Source organism: Rutidosis leptorrhynchoides, chromosome 10, assembly GCF_046630445.1.
Source record: "Rutidosis leptorrhynchoides isolate AG116_Rl617_1_P2 chromosome 10, CSIRO_AGI_Rlap_v1, whole genome shotgun sequence".
Classification (NCBI taxonomy): domain Eukaryota; kingdom Viridiplantae; phylum Streptophyta; class Magnoliopsida; order Asterales; family Asteraceae; genus Rutidosis; species Rutidosis leptorrhynchoides.
In genome coordinates this window covers 345900490-345907385 of record NC_092342.1, presented here as the reverse complement: position 1 = coordinate 345907385, position 6896 = coordinate 345900490, and positions in this window count along the sequence as shown.

Sequence of the window (6896 nt, the reverse complement as noted above, 5' to 3'; positions counted from 1 at the left end):
TTCTAATTCCATTGATAAACATTTTGAAACAGATACAATCATATAAAGTATTTAATCTAATTTTTTTTTACGTTTCAAGTTATAATATATATACACATATACATATATAATCATATTCGTTTAATGGTTCGTGAATCGTTGGAACTTGGTCGAGGTTGAATGAATGTATGAACATAGTTTAAAATTCTTAAAATTTAACTTAACAAATATTGCTTATCGTGTCGGAAACATATAAAGATTAAAGTTTAAATTTGGTTGGAAATTTCCGGGTTGCTTTAAACGTCAACAAAAATGTTGGTGAGTTATAGGTTTAACCTATATATCAAATCGTAACAATAGACCACAAGATTTTATATTTCAATACACATCCCATACATAGAGATAAAAATCATTCATATGGTGAACACCTGGTAACCGACATTAACAAGATGCATATATAAGAATATCCCCATCATTCCGGGACACCCTTCGGATATGATATAAATTTCGAAGTACTAAAGCATCCGGTACTTTGGATGGGGTTTGTTAGGCCCAATATGAGACGACCCGACCCAATCTATAGGGACGAATACAATAACATATGATTACATCGCGAGGTACTTGACCTCTAAATGATACATTTTACAAACATTGCATTCATTTTTAAAAGACAATCTTTCATTACATCGAAAGTTGACATGTATGCATACCATTTCATAATATCCAAACTATAAATGACCTAATCTGTCATTTACTTAATAATAATCTTTAATGAACTTCAACGACTCGAATGCAACGTCTTTTGAAATATGTCATGAATGACTCCAAGTAATATCTTTAAAATGAGCTAATGCACAGCGGAAGATCTCTTTCAAACCTGAGAATAAACATGCTTTCAAGTGTCAACCAAAAGGTTGGTGAGTTCATCAGTTTATAGTAATCATTTCATTTTCATCATTTTAATAGACCACAAGATTTCATATTTCCAATTCTCATAAATAAACGTCCCATGCATAGAGACAAAAATATCATTCATATGGATTGAACACCTGGTAACCGACATTAACAATATGCATATAGAATATCCCCATCATTCCGGGATCCTCCTTCGGACATGATATAAATTTCGAAGTACTAAAGCATCCGGTACTTTGGATGGGGCTTGTTGGGCTCGATAGATCTATCTTTAGGATTCGCGTCAATTAGGGTGTCTGTTCCCTAATTCTTAGATTACCAGACTAAATAAAAAGGGGCATATTCGATTTCGATAATTCAACAATAGAATGTAGTTTCACGTACTTGTGTCTATTTTGTAAATCATTTATAAAAATTGCGCATGTATTCTCAGCCCAAAAATATAAAGAGTAAAAAGGCAAATGAAACTCACGCATATAAATATTGTAAAACAATTCATAAAGCATTTGCATGTATTCTCAGCCCAAAAACGTAAAGAGTAAAGAGGGGACAAATGAAACTCACCATACTGTATTTTGTAGTAAAAATACATATAACATCATTGACCAAGTGTAAGGTTGGCCTTGGATTCACGAACCTAAATTATTTATATATATATTTATGTAACTGTCAATATTTGTCTAATACATTAAGTTAAGTCATAGTGTACCACAATCCTAATGCTCGAGTCTAATATGCAAAGGTCGATAAAATTTAGTTTGACTCAAAATGATTTCCAAAATTTTAAAAAATGATTATTATATAATTTTAAATATCGTCGTTTTATATTTTAAAATATTTTTGTATGATTTAATAGAGTAAATAATATACTTCATTTATTAATAAATACAATTTTATATTAAAGTATACTTTTATATATCTTAAGTAATAAAATCTATAAAGTGCATTTATTATCAATAAAATATTGTGATAGATTCTATTGAGGTAAATATATAATTTGTATTATATTTTTATTTGATAAACTAGCATTGATAATAATAATAATAATAATGATAATAATAATAATAATAATAATAATAATAATAATAATAATAATAATAATAATAATAATAATAATATTAATAATATTAACAATTAGATAAAAATTAGAACAACGATATTAACGACGATAATAATAATCATTTTTACAGAATTTCAATTGGCTATAACTTCTAATCCGTCCATCAGATTCCTTTGGCATCTAAAGGTAAAGTTATTTATTTTTCACTAGCTTACCAATGACATGCATATCTTATACCTTATCTCATCCCTAGTATAACAACATTTAAGATTCAACATAACCTATCTAAGGGCAATATCAAATGTACAAGCATGCATAATCCTATTTTCTCGAGCACTAGTCAGGGATACACTATTAGTATATAGAAATTAAATTAGGAGTACTCACGTATCAATATTGAGATTCAATACTGCAGGAAAAGTACGTAGACGCATCGGAGATGACAAACACTAGATTAACCTCATGAGCATACCCATGAACCATACCCATCACCTCCATAGCCATAACCCATAATTTCCTTAGCCCTACCCTACTCGAAAACTAGTTTTGAAAAACAACACGCGTATGACCTCGTCGTAGTATTTTATGTATATTATCTTTTTGTAGTAATAATACTACTACTAATAATAATACTAATGTTAATAGTAAGGATAATATTAATATTAAGATTAATAATAATAATATAAATAATATATATAATACGAAGTAGTAGTAATATATAGATAGATTGAAATTGAGTAGTAAACTAGTACTACGTAAGTGCATATATATATAGAGTTAGGTGCTCATTAAGTGTTCTATTCTTGACACAAAACTGAGATACATGCATCCCTTATGATTTATGAGGTCCCACGTGTACATCTATCTCCCCATATTCTTGTCCCAACTCGTTTTCACAAAAAAAAAATCCCATTATATAAAGTGAGAAACAAATTCAATGTTTCTTTTAAAAGAAGAAAAAACAAAATTAATATAAGCCCCACTTTTATTTCCTTCTCACGTGAAGATAATCAAAAGAAGATTTCCGTGACATTTACTTGTATTGTTGTGCCCACATTTGATAATTATATGTTTTAGAACAAACGAATGATATCCACATATATCGCCTTGCATATTTTATTAACTACGCTAAGATATAAAATAAAGGTTCAAAAAGTTGACACAAATTTAGTTGAACTTTTAAAACTAAATTTAGACCAACAAAGTAGTGAATGAAATTAATATATGGAAATGTTTTTCATTTACTTATATTTGCAGTATTTCGTGCCCCGTTGCTAAAGTAGTGGCGGATAAAAGTCTTTGGAAAAAATCCCAGGTTTTTACAGTAATTATATTTATTTATTTTATTCATCATGGTATAAAATTCGATCATTAATTTATTAAATAAAAATTACATCAACTGTCCCTCTCGATTCTGGTAAAAATATAAAAAAGTGTTAAAATTAAATAACTAGATCCTAAATTAATTAAAAACTAACTCACTCAAAGTGTAACTTTATCTTTTGAATATTTTGCTCATTTCCTTTTATAAATCCTAGTCTTGTTGTTTATCAACACATGTTTAATAATATTAGTTTAAATCAAAACGTTTTGTGACTGATTCGATATTATTATTTATCACTTTGTAAAAATATAAATATATTTTCGTTTAAAAATATAACTTTGTACATATCGTATGGAAATATTAATATAGTATTTAGTTTTTCAAACTAATAATAGTTCAAAGTTTATTTTAAATTCGATTAGAAATCTTACAACACGTAACGTTTACATTTTAAACTTAAGTCGATATAGTTTCCTTTTACGCCAACGTTTAGTTTACTTTCCTTAAACTTTCAAAATAATATATCTTAATATCTAACAAATCAAATGATCAGGTTCTACTATATCGAAAAATGTTTTCGCATGTTTGAAAGTAAATCAGTCTTATAAAATTCAATTCTCCACCAACCTTTGTCTAATCCTCAATAATAACACTTTTGTCCTTACATGTAATCACTTTACTAAATATTCTAAATATCGTTAAAAGTAAGAGTCTTCTAATTCAAAGTGGACCTCATACAGAGACTCGTAATCATAATTCAATGTATCTGATAATTCAACCATTTGATATTATCTTTTAATCTCATCGATAAACTTACATCGAACAAATACGTTCGTATAAAGTATTATTCATTCAATACCTCGATAACATTTCCAAATTCATAAAATAGATCTCATATCTTATATTCATATTAACTAATCCGATCAATGTTTCATTAATATATTTCATTTTCATAATCACACCTATGTATATGTATTTATATTTATTTACACATAATTGCTCGTGAATCGTTAGGCATGGTCAAAGGGTATTTGATTAAATGAATATAGTTTCAACACTTTCGAGACTCAAACATTACAGATTTGCTTATCGTGTCGGATATATATATAAAGGTTAAAGTTTAAATTTGTTCGGAAATCTCCGGGTCATCACAGTACCTACCCGTTAAAAGAAATTTCGTCCCGAAATTTGATAGAGGTCGTCATGGCTAACAGTAAGAATGTTTTCATGACGTATATGAACTGATAAATATCGCTTTATCATCATTGATTAATATAGATAAAACGATTTGTTTTTGTGAAGAGTACGAATGAAGCTATCACTTAAGAGTGAAAATGAATAAAAGTAAGTTTGACTTAACCGGTGTCGTAGTCAAGATTGATTTCTGGAATTTAATGAATTTAGAAGAAATCTTCATATTAAGATTTGATTCTTCGGTAATTAAGGAGATTCAGATCTTCTTTGATTAAACGCGATAATCTGCTTCGATTGGTCTGTCGAAAATTTTTCTATAAATCCACCCTCTCCATTTCCTTACAACTCACACCTTCTATTCTTTCTTTCTCAATTCCTACTTTAAAGTATTCGTTAATATGCTCCATCCCATCCTGATCCTTGATATCCTCTTAACTTTCATATCTGTCATTCTTCTTTTTAATCTGCCACCGGAAGAATCTATTTATTTCTACTATACCCTAGGGTTTATAGTGTTTTTAGTTCTCCCGTGTCTTTACGTTGCTATTTGCATTGATATATACGGTTTGTAATTTCTGGGTGGCTGTTGGGTTTTATATCTTCCCTTATACTTCGATGTCTCTGCTTCTGTCTTCTATAATCAGTGTCATCCACAGTTAATGCTCTCTTCTATTTGTTGCGATCTATACTCCAATTTATGTTTTAGAGCTTTGTCCTTTCGTTTCTTCTTCTTGCGATTAAGTAGCTCTTGTAATGGTCCGGAATTCGCATGTATAGATTTCAGAATGAACATTGTTAATGTTCTAAGAATGAATTTGAAAGAGTACGATTTTGATTTTTCCAAATTACCAGAATACTCTGGAAAATACCGAATCATCAAGAAATATTTTCTTGATATATTTAGAGATTAGGTAGAATGTAAGAGTCGTGTAAATGACACATGATGACGGTATGTTTTGTGAATCATCACGTCCATTAGAAACTCAGCATGAATTACTGTAATATAATGACGTTGATCAAGTGTCATTATATTATACTAACCCATGCATCAGTTCCCAACACTACTTCAAAACATTCATATTTGAATTTTTATTTATTTATTTAATTTTTTTTTTTTTTTTAGAATTTTGAAACTAACACAGTTCCTTTTATGTTGCAGATATTACGGAGAGATAAATGATCTCAGATAAGAATCGTTGTGATAGTATCTCCAGAAATATGGAGAATATGTATAATGAAAGATACGAAGATATCTTATAATATTTAAGGTGAGATGATGATGAAGAATATTTGTCTGTGAAGATTTAGAATAAGAAGTAACGTATTTACTAACGAGTTCAGCAGGCACTGAATCATTTGGATCCCTTGAAGGCAGATTTAGTTTCTGTGATTTGTCCACTGCTTCCTTCATACTTTGCTCAATTCGTTTTTCAGTACCAACTCCTTTCTTTTTCTGAGCTTTACCAACTCACTATCTTTTGTCATCAAACTTTTGGCCGTTTAGACCATCTACCATATTTATGTTTCCTCTGCATTTAATGCTATAATATCTGAATCACTGGTTATCAATCCGAGGTGGGTTCAGAAGAATCGTGTTTTTAGATGATTAAACGCTGGTATAATATGGTGGAATATGAAAGGTTCCCCAGTAACAATGACGAATGGCAACGTATCTATCGGGGTTATAATAAGACTAGTCCGACTGAAATGTCGAAGTTGACTTGCTGGAGCTGTGACAAAATTGGCTACTTTGAAAAGGAATCGAAATGTTGTTTTTGCTAATAAATGATAAAGAATTGGATGCGGGTACGTGTCAAACTACGACCTTGATTTCGAGAGCTTTTCAGGTACAAGACTTCAGGTAATGTGTGGTTGGATCATCATCTCGATTGTTCAATGTTTGAAGTGTCTTTCGGAATTTCGAAGGGTTTTAAATGCAGATTGTCATAGTCAATATCCAAATGATGGAATTGTCCTGACTCCCGAATGATTTTCATATTCATCTGAGTGTTACGATTAAAAGTGATGTTCTATCACAGTTTTGAATTCAAAGTATAGCTTTGAAAAAAGGTAAGGATCTAAGAATAATGATTTCGGTTGTATTTCGAATTAAATTCTGAAATTCTCAAAATCAGAGCATGTAATTAGATTCGAATGAGTATGGTTGTTTTGATTTCTATAGAAGAATGCCTATTGGTATAGTTGATGATTGTTGGATCCGAATTGAAGAACGTAACATATTAATTGTAATTTAATATATTTCTCGGGTATTACCTACCCGTTAAAAAAAATTCACAATTAATATTTTGAACAAGAATTTTCATTTCAGTCTTTATGAAAATATATGTGAGTATATTTTCTTCAGATGTAATACATATTTAATGAGTTTAAAATCACATCAAATTCATTTGATTTTCGGCTTGA